The 24,633-nt window shown below is 42.7% G+C and overlaps 1 long non-coding RNA gene across 1 annotated transcript in view; it reads right to left on the reverse strand.

Annotated features, from left to right (window-relative positions):
• Nucleotides 1-3,011: 3,011 nt before the first annotated feature.
• The window catches only part of LOC136166298 (uncharacterized), a 36,765-nt gene continuing 15,143 nt past the window's right edge, over nt 3,012-24,633 (reverse strand). The window contains exons 2-3 of the long non-coding RNA XR_010662877.1: nt 4,873-5,008; nt 3,012-4,095 (exon numbers count right to left, since the gene is read on the reverse strand). This is a non-coding gene — a long non-coding RNA (uncharacterized lncRNA). The remainder of the gene's footprint in view (nt 4,096-4,872; nt 5,009-24,633) is intronic.

Raw genomic sequence — 24,633 nt, forward strand, 5'->3', positions numbered from 1 at the left:
AGCGTGCTTTAGTTTGGGCTGAGCTCCAGGACACCATGAAAGGTCGATGATGAAAGCATGTGAAGTAAAACTGTAGACAAAGCAATATGGTTGGCTTCCACATCAGACCCAGGAAAAGAAGTTCTCAAATATTAGCTTGTGTGCATCCCAATCATGTGGACATTTATGACAGTAGATTTGTTAGGGGAAGCACACTGACTGAAATTGCCCACCCTGGCAAGTCACCATAGTAACCATTTGCATGAGTTGTTTTATGACAGAAGGTCCTGGCAAGGAACACAGAACTAATAAGCCACCACCAACCGGAAGGGTTCGGGAAAGGTCAAAAGGAGAGACTCCATGTCCAACCCCCTCCCAGAATCCTTCTCACTGGCATCCATCTTGGCTGAACAAGGCATGCACCACCAGGAAGGACTCTGAGTCAGAATGATTGGCTAAAGACAACCGGAAACTAATCCCATCAACATAAAACCTGAGACTGCAAGCCAAGTAGTGGAGCAGTTCTCCTGGGTTCCCTTACCCTACTGCTCTCCACTGGGGTGCCCTTCCCAATAAAACCTCTTGCTTTGTCAGCATATGTGTGTCCTCGGACAATTCATTTCCGAGTGTTAGACATGAGCCAGTTTCAGGCCCTAGAAGTGTCCCCCTTCCTGCAACAGATTCTTGGGCTCCACAGCTGGGTGATTCTATGGATGTGGATGACAGCCCACTGACCATATTTGGAAAACCACAGTCCAAGATCTCAAACCCCCAGTTAAGATGCAAATAGAAAGAACTGGGAGTTGGCTGAATGTGAAATTCTTTCTCCTCTTGAACACACCATTCATTCAAATCATTTATTGAAAAGGATCTTTCTATATGAAAATCTTCTGACTTGCATTGTTTCTAGAAGGAGTTTTGAGAAGCAAACACACATTCTTGGAAAAGACTGAATTTAATCTTTTCAATTGAATTCAATTTACAATTTTGTAAATAAATTTATCACTGCGGAAATGGTTGAAATTCATAAGAAGCCTGCTGTGGATGATCTTAACACAAAGAAGAACCTTCTGTAAAGCAAAAATTGCCTCCAATTTGTCTACTCTGAACCCTTGATATTCATTTAGATTGAATGTTCTCAAAGCAGAACACACCTGAAATCTGGTTTGTCTAAATGCTTAGAAAGTCTGAATGGTCTAATTATTAAGCTCTATCCTTATTTCCCAAATATGTATGAATGAGCTTTCAGGAGGGCATTCACAGTGATATGCAGAGACAAAAAAAAAAAAAAAAGCAAAAACCACAACCCTCCCCTCTCAAAAAAAAGAAAAAAGAAAAAAACTCCACTGTTCTTAAATGTATTTTCCAAAGGGTCCTTGTTTAAGCTTTTTTATCCTAATAAAGGCGATAAAAATGTTTGGGACCAATATTGCCATATAACTTGAAATTCCTTGTCTATTGAAACCCTAGCCAAAAGGCTTTCTTTAGTTTTATATTAAATTATCTCATTTGGTTGGCTGTCTTAATCAACTTAACTGATTATTTACCAGATCACCATTTCAGTGTGCAGACACCCCATCAGGACTCTTGTGAACAATTTCTTGGGCTCCTTTTTCCTTTTTGTCTAAACATTAATACCATCTCCCACTGTATTTAAAATGAATCACCAACAAGGACCTACCATATAGCACATGGAACTCTGCTCAATGTTACGAGGCAACCTGGATGGGAGCGGGGTTTGAGGGAGAATGGATACGTGTGTGTATGGCTGAGTCCCTTCACTGTTCACCTGAAACTATCACAACATTGCTAATTGGCTATACTCCAATACAAAACAAAAAGTATTAAAAAAAAAAAAACACAAAAACAAAGAGACTGTCTTCCATCTTACCTTCAGGCCCCTGCCCACAACCTCAGGTTCACAAGGCTTTGCAGCTCTGTTATTGGGTTCGTCTGAAAAAAACTTGGGAATTTCAGATTTTTCTTTCCTATTTGGGGGACAGCTGACTGGGGTGGGGGGGTGGGGGGAGAATTGGTGAGGTGACTGAACAAAACCAGTTGAACAGTTAATGCTTTAACCTTGCGTATAATTTATACAATAAACAAAGTCACATGCTCCCCTAATAATTTAGATGTAAGCAAATGTTGATTTATTCAGGAAGGCTACTGCCTGAAGCCAAGCCTGCAGCACTAAAATTTGAATTAAACTAGGACAGAAGCAGGCTAGTCTATAATAACATTTGTATAATTTTATTTTTGCCCTTGGCTCAGTTCATTTCCTCGTACAGTAGATGCATGAAATTGGTTCTTCAGCCACCTTTAGCTGATGTTCACTGATATCCGGGCAGGCAGGGAGGCAGGAGAATGCACCTTTCTTAGCTTTGTGTTTTCAATCATAAGGCCTTGAATTCCTAGGTCATTTCTGACAATGATTATCTTTCTCTGAATTGTGTTTTCAGCAAAGATCTCTGAAGAGCCTCATTTCACCTAGAGATACGGTTTCCCCCTCCTCTCCCTGTGAGCGGGCTCTTAGAACTGAGATTGTTAAATAGATGCAAATGTTGTGCTGTTTTTATTCCTTTATTCAAGCCTGGGGGCATGAAATCTGAGTTCTCTTACTCTGCTTTCAGCAGTGAAATAAGGGCCGTAGGAAATTCTTTAAATGACGGTGAAAAAAATAAATATTAACTTGAAACAGTGAAGGACCAAACCCCCTCATACTATTAACCTTTGACTTAAATAAAAATTAGGAACTACATCTTACCACTTAGCACTTTTGTGAGGGACCGAGGCTCCTCTGGAGGAATCAGGTTTAAGCCAGTAAATAATTTGCGAGAGCTTCTGAAAAGCAGGTGAAGTTTTCCATCCAAACCAGGAGAAAACTTGTTTTTCTCCTAGTATTTCCCTGCAGACCAACACCTCACCAACATGCACAGTGCGCAAAAGAAAGCACTCGCAAAACCCACAATCGCTTCACATGTCTAACCATTTTTATTCAGGCTTTCAGGCAAAAGTAAGAGCTCTTTGGGGGTCAAAAGTTCTGAAATAAAGAATTTCTTCCCTTAGGTCAGGAAATCAAATATGCTAAAAACTCTCCCTAACCTTTTGTTTAGAGGGAGCTCAGAGGGGGGAAAAATCCCCCAAATTAGAAATGAAAGAATTGGTATTTGCCTTTATGTGAAATCTGCATTTATCTCTCACTTCTTCCAGCTGAGAAGGTAAATAGCAGCCGTGGTGTTTGGGAGGCAAATATTGTTGTGTCCTATTCTTGGTAACGAAATCTGCTCCCAGGCCTGCTCCATCCCCGTCTGATTGTGCCCTGGGGCTGTCACAGGCAGCCAAAGGAGCCTTTCAGAAAATCCAGGCCATGTTTTGACTTCATTACAAATTCCAAATAGAACAAGTTTTCGCCTGGCTTAGGCTTTGGTTATGAAAGTTTCCCACAGCTCTCGAAAATATACAGAATAATAAATGGCCGGGCAGAGAGAGAGAGAGAGAGAGGAGGCAGTAATTCCATCAAAGGTTTTTGGTCACATCCTAGAGCACAATCACAGAGCCCAGAGAGCTTATGTCACTAGGACCCAGAGATAAAATGTTTTGCCTTGGGCCCAAGGTCACACGTTGGGTCAAGAACTCTGAGGTTCTGTCCTTTGTTCCCCTGTGAAGGGAAGAAAGCCTCGTCTCTACCCGACCCTGGCCCCCTAGCCTTCCCTGGAGACACACCGTGAAACGTTCTCACCCCCAAGGGGTGGCTGAGAAGCTTCAAATGTTTTTTGGACATTTCCAGCATAAAAGCAAAAATTGATGCATTTCAGTGGGATAAGCCATGAGGCACAAAGGAAAAACCCCCACGGCGGTGGGTGTGGAGAGGAAACTTTTTATTGTCTTGCTGTGGATTTTTTTCTTTCATTTTTCTTCTCTTTTCCTTTTGCTAGTCTCTTTATTAAGTCAAGATGTTATAGGAAGGCACCAGTTAAATATGACATGCACGCTTCTGAAGGCAAGCCCTTACTCCCTAGTTACAAATGAGAATCCAGGTTGACCATGTTCCTGATCTCCATCCTTCTTCCTCCCTTCTCCCTTGTTCCAGGTTCTTCCTTCTCTCATCCTTTTTTTCTGGAAAAAAAACATAATGAAACACTTTAATGACAAATTCTAGAAGGCCATACCCTATCCTCCAAGAACCCCAACTACTGATCTCATCATCTTCACAGACATGCCCTTTCTTCCTGCACATCTCTATTTTAGAAAACATGAACAAAATGCTTCAAATAAGGGGACTTCCTTTGTGGTCCACTGGTTGAGACTCCATGCTTCCAATGTAGGGGGTGCAGGTCTGATCCCTGGTCAGGGAACTATGATCCCACATGCTCTGCGACCAAAAACACACATTTTTTAAGTGCAAAATACTTCAAATAAGTCCAACAATGGGGCACTTACATTAGGTTTTTTTTTTTTTTTTCCCCCAAAGAACCCGTTCATATATATGTCCCTCCCTAGAAGAAGAGTTCATTAGCTCCTTTTAAAAAAATAATTTTGCTTATTTTTGGCTGTGCTGGGTCTTTTATTGCTGAGAGGGCTTTTCTCCAGTTGCGGAGAGCTGGGGCTACTCTCTAGTTGTGGTGTGTGAGCTTCTCATTGCAATGGCTTCTCTTGTTGCAGAGCACTGCCTCTAGGGCATGCAGGCTTCGGTAGTTGCAGCTCTGGGGCTCTAGAGCACAGGCACAATAGTTGTGAAGTTTCTCTGAAGCTTGTGAGATTCTCCCAGACCAGGGATCCGGACCCATTTCCTGCATCGGCTGGCAGATTCTTTACCACTGAACCACCAGGAAACCCTCATTACTAGCTCCTTATTTTTGAAAAGCCAATAACAACAGCCTGACCATTCCTCACCCATCATGCTGATATCATTGGATTGGTGGGCTGTGGCTTCTTGACATCAAAGTCATGGATTATGGCTTTTCCACATGTGGTTCACAATCTAGTCATTGCCATCATCCATACACCATCCACTGTCCTCTTGAAACCCCTGAAGTGATGAAAGAGTCAGGCAGTGGTTGGTGATTAAAGGCTGTGATTAAATTGCCCCCATACTCATTTTTGAAGAGTCTTTGAACATGAACCAAATTTTATCAATGAGTTTTAACTGGGAAGAGCAAGCACTGTTGTGTCTCTGTTTCCCACATTTAGTCAAACTTATAAACTCATTCTTCTGATGGCTTCCATTGGTAGCTGGACCCAACAGAAGCATTCGATAGAATCCATATGAAAATGCTAATTCGTTTTTTCTGATTATATCCCACCTGGTAGAGAATATACCTCTTAAATATGAAAAAAGGCGTTAGTAAGTATTTGTGATTTGACCAGACTGGAATTATAGTATGAAGAGAAACTGTTGCTGGGAAATCTACCATTGGCAGGGACAGCGGGCCAACAAGAGTGCCTTGGTGTGTGAAAGTGAAAGTGCTAGTTGCTTAGTCATGTCCTACTTTTTGAGACCCCAAGGACTAAATCCATCAGGCTTCTCTGTCCATGGAACTCTCCAGGCAAGAATACTGGAGTGGGTAGCCATTCCCTTCTCCAAGGGATCTTCCTGAGCCAAGGACTGAACCTGTGTCTCCTGTATTGCACATTCTTTACTGTCTGAGCCACCAGGAAAGCTCCAAGAATACTGGAATGGGTAGCCATTTCCTCCTCCAGAAGATCTGCCTGACCCAGGGATTGAACCCAGGTCTCCTACACTGCAGGCAGATTCTTTACATCTGAGCCACCAGGGAAGCCACCAGGAAGGCTTGTGTGTCTATATTAAGATCAAGGAAGAAACACAGCCAAGAACAAGGTGAAAAGAAGTTCATTCATTGTCTCAAGGAAATAAAGACCTCAGACATTTCAAGTGAAAATATACCACTGGCATCAGATACTAATCACAAGGTAATTATTTTTTAAAGAGTTTCCTAAGTAAGACACAGACACCCATGACACCCTTAGGCTAATATATGCACCTAGAGACCAATTCTGCCCTTGGTTGTATATGCATTAGTTGTCCTTGGAGTGAATAAAAGCTGCTTTCCATGTTACTCTAGCCTCCTATTTTTTTTTTTTTAATGCCACTTCAGAAGATAGGGATAAAAATGCATCAGATTAAAAAACACTCCTCAAGGGCAATTTGTACGAAAAGCTAAGCTGGGCAACATCAAACTAGGCCCCTTCCTGTAAAATACATCAAATTCAAAGAAGTACTTTTCTTTAAGTTACTAATCTTTCTAATGAACATCAGACTCCATCAGCCAAACTGCTTTTTTGGCAATAACAGTTTTTACCAATGTAAAAGACTGCAAGATGTATTAACAGAAAGTACCCCGAATATTGATCAATTCTAAAATACTTTGCTATCTTTCGTCCAAGGAAAAATGCTTTGTTCAAGGGATTTCAAACTTTGTTCAAGGAATTCTGACACTGGAAAGGATGGTCCCAGTCAATCATGGTAATTTGGTATTGCAGGTCTTATTCCTGGGACACCCAGTCACTGGGCACTCTGAGAGAACCCCCTCCCTGCACATTCCCTATAACAGCCCTGGAATGAATATAACACCAGCTCATCTCCCCAACACTCTGCATCAACCCACCTCCAATTGCTTAAAATATCAGATGCCATGCCTGATGCTGTAGGAATTCTTTTCAAGTATAAAGAAAATTCCTAAGAATTCCCTGGTAGTCCAGTGGTTAGGACTCAGTGCTTTCACTGTAGTGATCCAGGTTCAGTCCCTAGTCTGAAAACTAAGATCCTGCAAGCCATGTGATGTGGGGGGAAAAAAAGGAAAAAAGAAAATTCCTGACCTCATTAGACTACATTTCAGATGTCATAAACAGCCATATCTTACACCCAGCTCACGAGCCATCCAATGTTTTATAACTCTTTTTGGAGTTATATTGTAGTCATAATTCTGCTTTCATACATGCATTCATTCATTATTTATTGAAAACCTGCAATGTACCAGTCACTGCTTCTAGGAGCTGGGGTAAAGTGGTAAAGGAGACAGTTAACATCCCTCTCTCAATGAGTTGATTTTCTACCAGGCAGAGGCATCAACAAACCAGTCAACAAATGAAGACAATCATTTCAAACAACAATAAAAATAAAGTAAGATGATGACACAGAGTGGGTTCACAAGGATGGGAAGGTTTCCTGGGGGAGGGGAAAACATTGAGCTGAAATCTGAATCCCAAGAAAGACTCAGCTGTTGTGAATCTAAAAAGATAAGATGAATTCTGTCCCTTAGTCAGAACATTTACTCACATTATTCTATAGATTGTGTACCCTCACAACTGAAACACCTACATGATTCCAAGCAGAAATTGTAAAACCCAGGCATAAAGGTATACCTTTTACTTACCAGCAGGACAACTCCAGGCATTATTTCTCAGTTGAGGGCATATTTAATTACCAAATGTTCTGCTGATGTCTTCCAAGTTGTATAGATTGCTGACTTTCAAGAACATAGACTTCTTCCTTTATCACAGAAATACCACTGTCCTAGATGAATTTGCATCTGCAATGATTCATCATTTTGTATTTTACAATTATTTAAGTTCTTCTGAATGACCAGGTACATGCAAAGCATGCTTGCTTTTATTTCATTAGATAACTAACCTCAGAGCTCCACGAGCAATTTTAAGCTTGAGAAAAAAAAAAAAAAAAAAAATCAGCTATGCTGCTATTTCACTGTTCAGGCAACACACTCACCATGCCAGTCAGATTGAGAAATGATTGCCTTTGCTAGTGGCTTACAAGAAAAGACTTCAGGTCACATATTAATTTTTAAAATGTTTTTCTTAAGCCCCTTTTAGCCTTCATGGCACATTCAGAGGCCAGGTATAAAGGAATTCTTAGAATATGGTTTTGTTCAATGGCATGCAAGCTTACCCCCACACCATGTCACATCTGGACACCTCCATTCCGGTTGCTTAGGTGTCTGATGGTTTGTCAGAAGGCTAGCCATAACTTAGGCGGAAAACTGGACTCCATTAAAAAAACATTAAAAGCTGAGAAGGAGGCAAGTTGATGTGGCATGGCTCCCAGCAATAAGGAAGCCAGAGTGCACACTGAAGCTTAGAAATAGAAAGTGATGTCCTCATAAAAACATGGCTCCAGGCTGGTGTGCCACTAGAAATTCTTCTGTCAGTTTAGAATATTTAGCTCGAAGGGATTTCGACTTTCAAATGTATCTCTGGATGCAAAATAGGCTGCACAGGAGGAGATAGCATTGAAGAAGGGAAAGATGAACTGCTCCCAATTATGATCAGTTTACGTGGAGCCAAAGATTCCTTTTTTTTTCCGATAGCATATTTGATCAGAAAGTGTGCAAGTGGGATGTATGAGCTATCTCGCTGACTCCGAGTGATCCGCTGGCCTTCATAACTAGAAAATCGTGCTAAGAACTGATAGGCCAAAACAATATTAAAAGCTTCAGCACTACTGGTTATCAAGGGAAACTTTCAGCCTAATTGGAAAGCTCACAGCTTCAGGCGTCTGAAAAGTTTTGGTTTGGGGCTCTTCCGCGGCATTCCAATGCAGTATTTCCAATCAATAATGGGATGCTATTCAGAGCTCCATCATGAGGGTTATGAAGTCCCCTGAGTTTTGTATTTGACTTGTTAAACTGTAAAAAGAGTTGGAGAAACAAACAGAAAAGAAATATCTCAGTCCCCAGCTACCTAAATACAAAACAATCGAATAAACAAACTCCGGTGCTCAAAGAAAACGGGAAATGGCAAAATGGAAAAGACAGACTGACGCATTTTCGTGCACAAAGAGCGAACATCTTGGGTGACCTTCCTGAGTGCGATCTGTCCTGCTGAGTGTTAGGCAAAGAGCTCATCTCTCCAGGCAGATCAAACTATGTGTTAAGATTACGGTGATGCAGATTGTCCCCGAAAACCCACAGACACGAGACTTTTCCTTCCCAACAGATGTGGCCTTCTGAGTCCACTTAGCTATAAGCAGTAGGTTACGAACGCCAGTGAAAGCATATACCCGAAAGACTCAGAACAGTGCTTTCTTCAGAGCGACTGTCATCTGTACCTGGAAAACGTCAAATTTTCTTAGCCAACCGCCTTGCACAGTATGGAGCAACAGAATCTTCATCCCTTGGAGATGCCCATGTTTAGGAAATGATGGGCTCCAGAGAACTTCCGCTGACATCACCAGGGAGTGTTGAGAGGGAACAGGTCCAGAACAAGTTCTGTACTGGGTTTTGATTTTTCTTTTCCCCCAAAGGTTCACCCAGTTGCCTTCATCAGAGGTTTGAAAGGGAACACAGGAGATCTGAACTATTGAGTGAGAGGTGAGGAGCTGAAAATACCGATTAATATAAATACTGATAAATTAATATAAATACTGATTTAAATACCGATTCAACCCAGCACTTGCCACTGCCCTTTGATGTGAAACGTCAACTTCTGGAAATAGAGGACAAAAGCCTTCTTTGTGTCCAGGGTAAGAGAGAGACAGACCTCAGCATGAACCTAAAGAGACATTTTGGGACTTCCCTGGAGGCTCAGTGGTGGAAACTCCACCTGTCAAGGCAGCAGATACGAGTTTGATCCCTGGTCCGGGAAGATCCCACAAACCTCGGAGCAACTAAGCCTGTGTGGCCCAACTACCGAGCCTGTGTTCTAGAGCCTGGGAGGTGGAACTACTGAAGCCAGGGCACCCTAGGGCCTGTGCTCAGCAACAAGAGAAGCCACTGCAATGAGAAGCCCGCTCACCACAGTGGAGAGTAGCCGCCATTCACCGCAACAAAGACCCAGCACAGCCAAAACTAAATAAATAAAGTTACTTTTTAAAGAGACACATCTTTACCCACATTTTAATATTTCTGAAATCAAAATGCATCTTGCCATCACCATTAGCCACCAGTAGTTGGCCACAGTTATCACTGCCTTTAGACTGGCATAAAACATGTGAAGTGACTCAGAAGGGGATCCTAGAGACAGTAGAGAGGAACCTTCTAGGAAATGCTCCATCACCAATGCTTTTGATAGCACAGAGGACAAGCCTGCACAGCAAAACGTGAAGATTACAGACTCCAAGTCGGAAATTGATTCATAAGAATCGCACTCTGAAAATGAAGTTTTGTGAATTCTCAGTCAGTGTATTTCATTTTTAGTTTTCCTTTTACATATGCACAAGAGGTACATAGGGGCAAAATCAATGCCAAAATAAATACAAGAACCTTTCCAGGGACTTCCCTGGCGGTCCAGTAGTTAAGACTTCACCTTCCAATGCAGGGGATGCAGGTTGAATCCCTGGTTGGGGAGTTAAGATCCCACATGCCTTGGGGTCAAAAAAAACAAAACATAAAACAGAAGCAGTATTGTAACAAATTCACTAAAAACTTTAAAAACGGTCCACATCAAAGAAAACTTAAAAAAAAAAAAAAACCTTTCCAATAAAAATTCTAAGGCATAAAAAAAAAAAATCATGGTGCTACAGTTGTAGGAGTAATTTTTGTTTTCTTGGTGGAACATAAAACCATAGTTGGTGTTACAAGCTATGACACCTGAACGTCACTGAAACACAATAGTTTAACAATAGTTTAAGTTAGTTCCTTAACAACCCGGAACTTCACATCTCTCTTCTGAAAAAGGTCCTAAGAGAGATGGAGGCTGACCCCAGTAGTTGGTCCCAAGATGAATTCACAGAGGTCTATGTGACACACGGTCTACCCCCAGTCGATGGCGATACTACTCTCTAGCCATTTATCTGCTTCAACCACAATACAAATACCACAAACAAAGTCACTTGCTCAGTCCAGCATGCTTTCCTTTTTTCGTTTAGCTTGTCAACTCTGTATCACGTGGACAAAACCCCACAGACATCAATAAGGCCTTGATGACAAGAGTACTTCTTGGTGATCATCTGTGAAGCAAATGAAATGATTACCTGATTCATTGTCTTAATGATAGAATGATTATAACATGAAATCCAATTGTTTTAAATGCCTCTCCAGAAAAAATAGAAAAAGATACACTGATCTCAAGGTGGGTTATGTGTGTGTTCAGGCGCTGTTATTTGGTCATCTCTCACTCTTCATGATCCCATGGACTGTAGCCCACCAGTCTCCTCTGTCCATGGGATTTTCTCGGCAAGAATACTGGAGCGGTTGCCTTTTCTTTCTTCAGGGGATCTTTCCCGACCCAGGCATTGAACCCTGGTCTCTTGCATTGGCAGGTGGATTCTTTACCACTGTGCTACCTGGGAAGTCCAAGATGGGTAGAAGAAATTGCTCTAAACTTTTTTTCACTAAAATAATTTTTTAAACTTTGACCATCAGATTATAAGCCAAAGAAAACACTTAAATATTTTTAAGTTGAATAGCTGAGCAACAGTTATTTTTCTGATTCTAAATGTCTTTCAAAAAAAAGTAACAAGCAGATCAGCAATCTTCAATCGAAACTAAAATTTCTAAAATTAACTTTTATTTTACTTGATTCTTTTTTCCTTCTTGAAAATCCATTTTTGAATAGCCACTTCTTTGTCAGTGAATAAACAGAGAACCTACTGGCTTCCCCACTATTTTCTTTCTTTCCTTATTTGTATTTTCCTGCCCAGATCCTCAAAATGATACTGTGGCTATCTGCTTTCTGCTTGGTTGAGGCTACCATTAGTGGAGTTCAGAACACAGAGGCAAAAAAAAAAAAAAAAACAAAAAAAACTAGCCAATTAAAGCCTTAACAAATGTGCAACTTGCACTTTAAAACAGTTAAGTGGCTATTGAGAGAGAGAAAAAAAAATATCAAAATAGAGCATGTCAAGATAACTCAGCAACAGTTAACGCAGTGTAAGATGCATGGTGTGTATAATACTTTAAAAAGGGGCTTCTCAGGTGGCTCAGTGGTAAAGATTCAGTCAGCTCAATCGCTCAGTTGTGTCCGACTCTTTGTGACCCCATGGACTGCAGCATGCCAGGTTTCCCGGTCCATCACTACCTTCCAGAGCTTGCTCAAACTCATGTCCGTCGGTTCATTGATGCCACCCAACCGTCTCATCCTCTGTTGTCCCCTTCTCCTCCTGCCTCCGCCAGTGGTAATGAATCTGCCTGCAAATACAGAAGGTGCAAGAGACCTGGGTTCGATCCCTGGATGGGGAAGATCCTCTGAAGGAAGAAATGGTAACCCACTTTAGTATTCTTGCCTGGAAAACCTGACAGACAGACAAGCCTAGTGGGCTACAGTCCATGAGATGGCAAAGAGTAAAACACGACTTGGCAACTGAGCATGCACACGCACATACTCTTTATTAGCATTCAGATAAAAGGTGTTGACACTTACTGAGCCTTTATTATACCCAGCTTCTAGGTGTTGTGTGTTTAGACACTTATTTAACCTTTACCTGTCCTTCTAAGTAGATACTATTATGATCATCCCGACAGATGAGGAAATTGAGGCAAGGAGAGGTTAAGTGGCTTGCCCAAGGCCAGACATTAAATAGAGCTGAGATTCAAACCCTAGCTGGTCGACCTCAACGTGCAACTACTGTGCTACATATTTTATGATTCTAAGTTGTATATTTTTTTCCACATGATGGTTTTACAATCAGCGATTGTCATAGTTTAATTGACTACATTCTATTTTTGTGTGGGGGACATAAAATATGTCTTAAAATTGATGTCAGCTTGGATTTTATGAAATACAGTGTGTTGCTTCATTACAAGAGTGGAGAAGCTCTGGTTTCTACTGAAAGGCCTCATACAAAAGGCCCTTGACAATCCAGAAGGCTGATGCCAACAATAGGGACCAGAGTATGAAACTTTGCGAGGCCTGGAGACTTTCTTGTGTTGTCAGGAGGAAGGCTGCAGTAGGAAGCTAACTCTCCCGTCTGCTGGCTAGCAAAGGCAGCCTTGAGGGGTTGGGACTAGATCAAGGCAGCCCTGGAAGGCGGTTTGCCTTCCTTCTCACCTAGAAGGTGTGGATGTGTGAGATTCCTGAAATGCATTCTCACTGTTAAAGCTGAAAGACCGGCCAAAGTTCACAAAACAAAGGCTCAGAAGCGAATTAAAAGTCAGAATCCAGGTGTGTCCCTCAGAGGAAGTGTGTTAGTTGCTCATTTGTGTGGGACTGTTTGTGACCCCGTGACTGCAGTCCGCCAGGCTCCTCTGTCCATGGAATTTTCCAGGCAAGAATACTGGAGCCAGTTGCCAGGCCCTTCTCCATGGGATCCTTCCCACCCTCCTCTCCTGCATTGGCAGGCAGATTCTTTACCATCTGAGCCACCAGGGAAGCTGGGGGTTTGACCATTAAAATTGTTGAAGACGATGCTAGTTCAGTTCTCTTTGGGGCACTGATCACAATATAAGATGATAAGAAATGCTGACTCAGCACAGGGACTCCTCTATACAGGGGCAGAGGCTGTCTAATAGGCCGGGCTGCCGGCAGCCGCGTCCCCGCCAGAGACAAGATTGATGCTGTCACTGAGGGTGACTCCCACGAGAAAGTCTCGAACGGTGAACTTGAGGGAAAAGGGCAAAATCCAGGAATAAGAAGAAAATGGTGAAAAGCAAGCTGAAGGGCAAAGAGAAGCTCAACATTCAGAATCGGCTGGAGGCGAATTAAGACGCCGAGTAGCGAGGCTCAAGGTCTCAGCGCCTCTGAGCACAAAACCCGAGTCTGCAAGAAAGACGGAGAGGGGAGCCTGCCAGACGGAAAAGTGTGTGGATTTATGAACGCAGCCTGGCCAAGCCGCGCGCTTCATCAGAAACTAATGAAACAGAAGAATCCCACCCCACACCACGCCCCCAACTCCTCCTGCCCCCCTCTGTTACCATCCCTAATCAAATGAACTGACGAATAAAATCAGAGATCGTGAAAATTTGAAGGAGAAATACAGAAGACAGACGGGGAGGGTCTGGCAAGGGGAGAAAGAGGATCGCACGTTTGAAGACAGAATCCTACAGGTAAGACTGGGGGCTAGAGTTTGCAATTACAGACAAGGGCGAAAATGGCAGAGAAGATATGAAATATCGTATTTGTGTTTGTTCTGTACGGAAAATGAGGCTCTTCCTACCTCAAGGACAATTTCCACAGAAACCGAGATGGGCTGTGAGCAAAGGATGGGGGTTCTCGCCACGTGGTGGTGCGACCCCCACCAGGCGGATCCGCTCGCAGTCACAGCGCCCCCCGGAGGCCGGACCCCGCACTGCAGCCACGAGTGCACACACGTTTCCTCTTTTGTCAGAAGCTACTCTAGAGTTCTCTGATTTTTCCCCCCTGCTCATTCCAGTCCCTGCTACATACTGATACATCTGAAAAATTCCATGTTTTCTACCCTTCCTATCACCCCATGGTGGCCTCAGATTGCATCGTAGGCTAACGCTGAACTATTACACGTGATCTTCGCCGACCTACCTTGACGCCCCAGCCCCTCCCACAATTCGCTCAAATCCCCGGTTCAGCTGCCGCGATGCCAAGGTCCATTTCTGCTCTGCTGGCTTGCTTCTCTCCACTTGTCCAAATAGCTCATGTCTTTTAACTCTGCTCAATGTCATGTGGCAGCCTGGATGGGAGAGGAGCATGGGGGAGAATGGATACATGTCTAGGTATGGCTGCTCACCTGAGACCGTCACAACACTGTTAATCGGCTATATGTATGTGCGTGTGCTAAGTCGCTTCAGTTGTGTCCGACTCTTTGTGACCCTACGGACCATGGCCCGCCAGGTCCCTCTGTCCAGGGGATTCTCCAGCAAGAATACTGGAGTGGGTTGCCATGCCTCCTCCAGGGATCTTCCCGACCTAGGGATCGAACCCATGTCTCTTACAACTGCTGCATTGGCAGACGGGTTCTTTACCACTAGCATCACCTGGGAAGCCCCAGTTGGCTATATCTCAATACAAAATAAAAAGTTAAAATTAAAAAATTTTTTTCACTTTTTTTTTTTAACTGCTTTATTGAGATTTAGTTCACATACCATCTGCTTCACTAGTTTAAAGCATACAGTCATTTGGTACATTTACAACGTTGGGCAACCAGCACCACTAATTCCAGGGTATTTTCATCACCCCAAAAAGCAAACTCAGATCCATTAGCAATTATTCTTTTTTCATCACCACCCACACTGTGCCCTGGTAGCCACAAATCTACTTTGACTTCTATGGATGATCCACCTGTTCTGGACATTTCACACAAATGGAATCATAAATCACATAAATGGATCTTTTGTGCCTGGCTTCTTTGATCTGGATTTCAAGGTTCACCTATATTTTAGTGTGTATTAGTACTTCATTTTTTTCTGTTACTGAATAATATTTCACTGTGTGGATACATGACATTATGTTCATCCATTCATCATTGATGGACATTTCATTGTTTCTAATTTGAGGCTAAGAATAATACTGTTCTGAATATTTGTGTATGTGTTTGTGTGTATATATGTTTTCATTTCTCTTGGAGTGGAATGGCTTGGTCCTATGGTAACTCTGTGCTTAATATTTTGGAAACCTGCCAGACTGTTTTCCAAAGTGGCTGCACTATTTTACATCCCCATGGGGCTTCCCTGGTAGCTCAGCTGGTAAAGAATCGGCCTGCAATGCAGGAGACCACGGTTCAATTCCTGAGTCGGGAACATCGGCTGGAGAGGGGATAGGCTACCCACTCCAGTATTCTTGGCTTCCCTGGTGGGTCAGCTGGTAAAAAATCCACCTGCAACACAGGAGACCTGGGTTCAATACCTGGGTTGTGGGTTGAGAAGGGAATGGCTACCCACTCCAGTATTCTGGCCTGGAGAATTCCATGGACTGTATAGTCAATGGGGTTGCAAAGAGTCACACACAGAACTGAGTGACTTTCACTCACTCATGAGCAGTGTGTGAAGGCTCCAATTTCCCCACACCCTTGACAACACTTGTGATTATTTGAGATTCACCTTTAATGAGAAATATATATATATAATAATAAACATATATATATATATATGACCAATTTGCTGATATTTCTCACTATGTGGCAGAGTGTGTGCTTAGTGATCTATATATCTTATCTCCTTAATCTTCAAAATACCTGAGAAGCAAATATTTTCTTCTTTTCGCAGATGAGGTGATCAAGGATTAGAATTTAGTGACAAGACAAAACTATGGTAGTGGTTCAAGGACTCATGCCTCTAAAGCTCACTTTCAAATACAGCTCTAGATAGCCCCCCAAGATGCCTTTGCAAGTCAACTCCAGCCCCTGAGACCATTCTTCTGAACACAGAGCGAGTTGGTAATGGTTTGCATACCACCTTGTATGGTTCTCTGGTTGTCTGCTGTATAAAATATTATTTTCCCAATTAGACAGTAAACACTGTTAGCTGGAATTACTTTCCCTCCATTTTGTGCTGGGGAAATAAAATGTTTAATAAACACTCTATGAGTTGACAGAATTTTTTGAGAATTTTTTGCTTGCTTTCTTTTTTTCTGAGAGGTGGGGGATACATTGAAGTCATACCGTTTCCCTTTTGGCTTGTTTCCATGATGTCTGAGTGAAGTAGGAAGGAATAGATCATGACAATGCTCACACTCATACCTCACACACTGCTAGAAACTGCAGAAATGTGTGTTATAGAGAGCATCACCTGTTATCTTTTAAAAAAAAAAAGCAACATTTTATCATAGAAAACCTCAACTTTTCCTTTGGAATCCAACACACACACACATACACACACACACACACTCACCCCACCCCCTACATACAAATATACCATGCACACACATACATCATATGTACCTGCATGTGAACATTTTTTTGCATGTGTTGTACATACCAGGAACTTCATTTATGTCATCTTTTATCCATCTAACACAACCACAAGGTAAGGATTAATTACTCTCATTTTATACATAAGTAAACTGATGTACACAAGTTCATTTGACCATGGTTGCTGTTGTTTAGTCGCTAATACATGTCTGGCTCTTTGTGACCCCAGACTGTAGCCCGGCAGGCTCCTCTGTCCAAGGGATTTTCCAGGCAAGAATACTGGTGTGGGTTGCCATTTCCTTCTCCAGGGGATCTTTCCAACCCAGGGATCAAACCCATATCTCTTGCTTGGCAAGCAGATTCACTGAGCCTCCTGGGAAGCCCAAGGTCACACAGCTAGTAGATGACAGAACCAACTTTGACCATTAAACTGATGGTCTTTTCACCATACCACACTCCTCTCTCAGATGTTCCAGAAGGCATCTAGCTTGGTCATGGAGCTTCACTAATTCGTCCCCTCATCATCTTTCAGCACCTATCCTGTGGCTGCCACAACCCATCCCACACAGTCCAGCTCAGTGTAATCTGGTCTGGATTCCCATCCCTGCACCCTGCACAACCAAACATCCTCATCAAACTCTGGAGATTTGCATAAAAACATTCCAGGACAAGAAGCAGGTGCAGTTTGGGTTTATGGACCTGGGTCTTATGGTTTTGAAACGAGGCACTGGGACTAGATGAATCAACTAGATGAAATGTTGATGTTCAACTCTTCACATCATGCCCAGCCTCAATGGATTCCAAAGTGTTATCTGAAAGAAAAATAGTGAATTCCACATGTTAAAATGGGGTCCACTTGATCAAGTTCTTTTGAGTTACATCTCCTAGACAAACACGAATGAGGACCATCAAAAGAGCCTACAACTAATTCTAGATAGGTTGGTTTTAATCCAGTGAGACATTAATCACTTAATCTCCCTGGGCTTAAGTTTCTTCGACTATTAAAAAAAAAAGATTGAATTATATGATCCTGAAGGTCTTCTTTAAATATGAAATTATGTGATTCTTTAATAATGAGGAAGGGCCTCTCGGGAGTAGAGAGGAAGAGAATGGAGAACAGGGTAATTTATCTGGAGTCAACAGATGTGCTTCAAGGGGACAAGAACTCCCCAAAGGAAATCCGGATTATTTTGTGAGTTCACTTTGGAAGAGAGAGGATTCATGGTTTCACTAGATTCGCGATGGACTCAGTAACTTCCCATGTCTGCCAGCTACTTGGTTGTAGGTTGGAGTTCAAAAGTGGTTGTTGAAAATCGTTTCCCCAGAAGACTGAATTCATGTTGAGGGCAACTTCAAAGTCCTTTTCTTACTGCTTACAAATAGTTTAAGACACAGTATTTAGACAGGGCATTCCCTGGTGGTCCAGTGGTTAGGACTCAGTGCGTCCACAGCTGTGAAAAGTGTTCAATCCCTGGTTGGAGAACTAAGATCCCACAAACCATACAATAGAGCAAAAAAAAAAAAAAAAAAAGAACATATCCTTAGCTGAGCTCTCTAAATGTTCTTCCTCTAAGGTGGTGAGTTAGACCAGTGATGCTCGTGTGTGCTGACAAGTAAATATGTCACAGGGTATAATGTTCCCATAGGAAATATAGTCAACTATATTGTAACAACTTTGTATGGTGACTGGTCTTACTGCCATGATCATTTCATAATGCATAAAAATGCTGAAAAAATATTGAATATGTTGTACACCTGAAACAAATATAATATTGTCTGATAATTATAACTCATTTTCTAAATGTCCAAAGATGATGGTTTTGGACACAGATTTTCATCATCACGTGCCAAATTTTCTGGGTAAGCCTTTTCAGGGCTGGGATTCTGGAAATCTACAGGAGGGTTTTATCAACATCGGAGAGGGTCTTTCTTCATTCATTACAATGTTAGAGATCAATATACTAGCTGTACTCTTGTGTGTGATCCTAATGAAAGCCTAGATTCGACTTTAAACTCTCCATCTCTCGGATTTCAGATTACCTCTATAGATAAATAATGGATTGGATCTGAGAGCCAATCAAACTTACAAATTCAGGGAAAAGATACAATTAAGGGCTGTATTGGTTTCTCCTAGAGATGTTTCTAATTGGCAAACAGTGCGAAATGAAAGTTTGCATGTGGGCATGTTTAGTCATGTCCAGCTCCTTGGGATTCCATGAACTGTAGCCCGCCAGGCTCCTACCTGTGTCCATGGAATTCTCCAGGCAAGAATACTGGAGTGGGCTGCCATCTCCAACTCCAGGGGATCTTCCAAACCCAGCGATCAAACCTGCGTCTCTTGCATCTCCTCCTGCATTGGCAGGTGGGTTCTTTATCACTGCGCCACCTTCAAGGCTGATGTCTTGTCGTGGAGGTACTCTAGTTTTGTGTAACTCTGCCATCAGAGGAGAAGGTACCTCTGCAGAAAAAGGCATGGATGTCCATACTGCATGACTACTACTCCTACCCGCCACTCAACATGAGGGCAAAGAGGAAGATCTGGAAATTTTAAAAACCGAAATTACGAAATGAAGGGTAATAAACAGGTGTGTTTTAAACAGAATTATATACCTACAATGAGCCATCACTTTAAGCAAATGGACTCTGAACTTGAGGGAATCTCGGGGGTACGTGTTTGTGTTTTCAACATTTCGTTGCTTTTTGTTTTAAGTGTGGTAAAATATACATAGGCTCAAATGGTAAAGAATCTGCCAGAAATGCAGGAGACCTGGGATGGATCCCTGGGTCGGGAAGATCACCTGGAGAAGGGAAGGGCTACCCACTCCAGTGTTCTTACCTGGAGAATCCCATGGACAAGGGAGCCTGGGGGACCATAGTCCATAGGATCGCAAAGAGTCGGAAACGACTGAGCGACTAACAAAAAAGAAAAGAAATACACACCATAGAATGGTTTTAACCATTTCTTAGTATACCGCTCAGTGGTGTGAAGTATGTTCAAACTGCTGTGCACCCATCACCACCATCCATCTCTGGAACACCTTCATCTTCCAAACTGAAACTCCACACCTCTTAAACATTGACTGCTCATTCCTTCCTTCTTCTTTTCCCACCCCGTCAGCCCCTGGAAAGCACCATTTAACTTCCTATTTTCTCTGTGAATTTGACAACTCTAGATTCTTCATGTAAGTGGAAGTATACAATATGTATCCTTTTGTTTCCAGTTTATCTCACTTGGCATCTTCAAGTTTTATCCCTGTTATAGCATGGGTCACAGTTTCATTTCTTTTTAAGATGGAACAATATTCCATTGGGCATAGAGACCACATTTCCTGTATTTATTCATCCATCAATAGACATTTGGGTTGTATCCTCCTATCTTTTGGCTATTGTGAATAATGCTGTCATGATCCTTGGAATTCATATACTTGAGTCTCTGCTCTCAATTCTTTTAGGTAGGGGTGTTAGATTTTTAGGAAAAATTCTCATAGGACTTCAGAAACCTATGTCAAAAAATGTTAATGCCAAACTGATAAAATCACCAAATCCTGGGGGCAGTAATTCCTCTCCTCGTGTATTTACTCACTAACTCCTGTTTGACTTTTTGCAACCCCACAGACTATAGCCCGCCAGACCACCATGGGGTTTTCCCTTACCTACTTGTTAACAATCTTGGTTTCTTTTTTTTCCTTTCAATTGTTTTTCTAATATGTTCTTTCTTTTATATTCATTCGCTCACTCATTAACAAGTATTATTGGGCACAAATTGTGTGCCAAGCTTTACATTAGGCCCTGAAGACACTAGTAAGAAAAGGCAGATATAGTTCTTATGTTGTAGAAGCAGATGGTAATCAAATAATAAACAAACACAAAATTGCAGACTAGTTAGTATTCTAAAGGAAAAGGCCAATGAACTATGAGTGCTTCCCAGTTTGAAAACACCCTAACTACTGAAGTTTAAATGGACCAAACTTCAGGACTGAGCTGTTCTAAGGGGAAGGTTTCCCTGAGAAAATATTTGAGCTAATGGATGAGCAAGAGTTCCTAGGCTAGAGAAGAGAAAGTGCCTCCTACATAAAGGAGGTGCCTCTTATACCATAAAGAAGGCTGAGTGCCGAAGAATTGACGCTTTCAAACTGTGGTGCTTGAGAAGACTCTTGAGAGTCCCCTGGACAGCAAGGAGATCAAACTAGTCAATCCTAAAAGAAATCAACCCTGAATATCCACTGGAAGGACTGATGCTGAAGCTGAAGCTCCAAGACTTTGACCACCTGACGTGAAGAGCTGACTCATTGACAAAGACTCTGATGCTGGGAAAGATTGAAGGCAGGAGGAGAAGGGGGGTGACAGAGGATGAGATAGTTGGATGACATCTGTCAACTCAATGGACATGAGTTAGAGTAAACTCCAGGAGATAGTGAAGGACAGGGAAGCCTGGTGTGCTGCAGTCCACGGGGTCGCAAAGAGTCAGACACAACTGAGTGACTGAACAGCGACAAATTGTGCAAAGGTCCAGGGGCAGAGAGCTGGGTGGAAGGAGCTAAATGGGACCCAAAGTACTCAGGGCAATCCAGAGTTAGGAGAGAGAAGCCTCCTGTGGATGCAGAGGGAGGTGGGCCAGAGCAAGCAGGGCCTTGATAAAATCTGGAGAGCAGGGAGAAACCATTGAAAAGATCTGCCTGCATACTGACAGCCTCCTGAGGGTTAGGGTCCTTCTAGCAACAAAAGAAGCCTGTACACAGAAAGCATAAGAAGAGGAGGGTCTCTGTCTTGTGGCTGCATCTTTCTGGAATGTGAAGGGGGAACCCGCCCCTCTACTTAACATGAAGGCTGTGGGGACAGCGGTTAACTGGCTGGTTATCAGTATTAGGAATTAGTGGCTTGGGGTCATACTCTTTTTTTTTTTTTTTTAACTAGGGTATAATTGCTTTGGGCTTCCCTGGTGGTTCAGAGGTAAAGAATCCACCTGCCAATGTATGAGACATATTCGATCCCTGGGTTAGGAAGACTCCCTGGAGAAGGAAATGGCAACCCACTCCAGTATTCTTGCCTGGAAAATTCCATGGACAGAGGAGCCTGGCGGCCTACAGTCCATGGAGTCACAAAGAGTCGGACACGACTTGGCAACTGAAAACAACGTAATTGCTTTAAAATGCTGTGTGAGTTTCTGCTGTCCAACAAAGTGAATCCGCTATATGTATGCATATATCCCCTCCCTCTTGGATCTCTCTCATCCCCCCTACCCCTGCCCCATCCCACCCCTCTAGATTATCACAGAGCACTGAGCTGAGCTCCCTGCGTGATACAGCAGCTTCCCACCAGCTATCTATTGTCCACACAGTAGTGTTGAAACTCCTCTTGTTACTGTCCAGACAACTCCTACTATAGCTATTCAGTTTGCAAAATTTTAGGTTCAATTAAAAAAAAAGGTATCTGTTTTCATGAGCAGGAACAATTTCCTTATCCTCCTTCAAAAGGAAATGTGAGAATCTCTACCCATAATTCAAATGAAACTGCACATGGAGACACAGTCCAAGCAAAGAAAAGAAAACGGCAGGAATCTTACAAATATTCAAGTGTTAAACTTGGACCGCTGCAAGACTGCTTTGTGATTTGATACACAACGTAATAGCTGGGCAGAGGGTTCAAGGCCTTCATCTGAGAAAAGGTTCAAGTTTAACTGCAACTGAAGTTGGGTAAAGTAATTACAAAGAGAAAAAGGCATAGCTCCCTCCGATGGTAGCTGTTCTGTGTACACAGCTTGCCTGGGGGAGGCAGTGTCAGTGCTCCCATTTGGGTTTCCTAATTAGGAAACGTACACAGTCATGTTTCTCCAAAATTAAGAGCCTAAGAGCTAATTAGGCTGTGAAGATGTTCCTCTAGAACTTGCTTTGGTTGGAAAACACCTTCCCCTCCCACCCCCCTCCTAGTCACCAGTGGAGGACTAGGGAAGGTACCAAGAAGAAGAAAGATTTGATGCAAATTGAAACGAAGAAGGTAGAATACAAACGGGGTACCTAAAGAATGGAGAGTGGGCTTCCCTGCTGGCTCAGATGGTAAAGAATCTGCCTGCAATGCAGGAGACCCAGGTTCCATCCCTAGGTCAGAAAGATCCCCTGGAGAAGGGAATGGAAACCCACTCCAGTATTCTTGTCTGGAGAATTCCATGGACAGAGAAGCCTGGTGAGCTACGGTCAAGAATGGAGAACTTATGTTCTACCATTTCAAGTCCATCTATGCCCATTTAGCTTCCAGGCATCCCTGAGTTGAACTCTGTGACCTAAGCCAAGTTATAAGAATTATGGCCCGGCACAGAGTTGCAGGGGTATTTATCAGCTTAGGAACATGAGGAAGAGATTTTCTGCTTCTTGCCTGCCTGCCTCCTTTCTTGTTTCCAAAACTGAGGATGGCCTTGGCATTACAGGGATTCCCTGGTGGCTCAGATGGTAAAAAACCCACCTGCAATGCAGGAAACCTGGGTTTGATCCCTGGGTTGGGAAGACCCCCTGGAGAAGGGAACAGCCACCCATTCCAGTAGAAATGCCTGGAGAATTCCATGAACAGAGGAGCTTGGCAGGCTATAGTCCATGGGATACGACTGAACGACTTTCATTTTGGCATTACAAAGAGTCAACCACCCTAGTAATAGTTATTCTTTACTCTAGACAAAGCCACCCCTTTCCTGCTCACTCCCAGGAGAGGAAGGTCTTACTGAGGTTTCCAAAGCCAGCTGCATCTCGTTCAATGTCTCTGAATTGTGGGTTTGACTACCCACCCACCAGCGCATCAGGAAGCAAGCTCTGCCTATAGAGAGATCATCACAGAACCTCAGGAGACCTCAGGAGAGTGATGACAGCAGAGTAACTACAAGAGCCAAAGTCGTCATAGAAAAGAGACAGAGAAAGGAGGAGGGAGAAGAGGAAGAAGTCACTTTCCTATTTCATCATACAAGCCAGGAGCTTAGCCTAAGGATAAAGAAATTGGTTGACTTCTTTTTTCTCTTGTTTTATTTACTGAATACTGTGGCATAGAACCAGAGAAGGCAATGGCGCCCCACTCCAGTACTCTTGCCTGGAAAATCCCATGGGCAGAGGAGCCTGGTGGGCTGCAGTCCATGAGGTTGCTAAGAGTCAGACACGACTGAGTGACTTCACTTTCACTTTTCACTTTCATGCACTGGAGAAGGAAATGGCAACCCACTCCAGTGTTCTTGCCTGGAGAATCCCAGGGACGGGGGAGCCTGGTGGGCTGCCGTCTATGGGGTCGCACAGAGTTGGACACGACTGAAGCGACTTAGCAGCAGCAGTGGCACAGAATGAATTATTTGAAAGGCTCATTCACTATTTCATTTTATATATGTTTCCTGCAAAACCAGTTTTGGGTCTAAGAAGCCAAAGATGAGTACAAAATAGATGAAATTGAGAGCAAAATGCCTGGTTATGACTAAGACAAATGTGAGTTCTCATCTGATGGAGAGAGTCTGGTCTTGGAGTCAGAGAAGGCTCTTCCTCTTACTACATGTCTTTCTCTTTCTTCATCTTCAGTACAACTGGCTTAACCCTCCTGGTTGACAGGACCAAACGAAGTAATGGAGGTGAAAGTGTTCGGTTAACTGTACAAACAGAACTTATTGTCTCAGTTTGAATGAGGAAGGTTAGAAAGAAAGGAAAGTCTTAAAGGGAAGCCAACAGGCTTAAGTGGAATAGTGGCAGAGTTAGATAAGGCTAAATTTGTGGTATATTAAAATATAGACTCAAAGTCAGAAAGAGAAAAACAAAATCTATTCATGCATAGATATGTCATCTATAAAAATGGTACTGATGCGCCTCGTTGCAGGGAAGGAATGGAGATGCAGATGTAGAGAATGGACTTGTGGACACAGTGCAGGAAGGAAAGAGTGGGACGAATTGAGAAGTAACCTTGACATG

The sequence above is a fragment of the Muntiacus reevesi genome, chromosome 4 (genome assembly GCF_963930625.1).
Source record: "Muntiacus reevesi chromosome 4, mMunRee1.1, whole genome shotgun sequence".
Taxonomy (NCBI): Eukaryota; Metazoa; Chordata; class Mammalia; order Artiodactyla; family Cervidae; genus Muntiacus; species Muntiacus reevesi.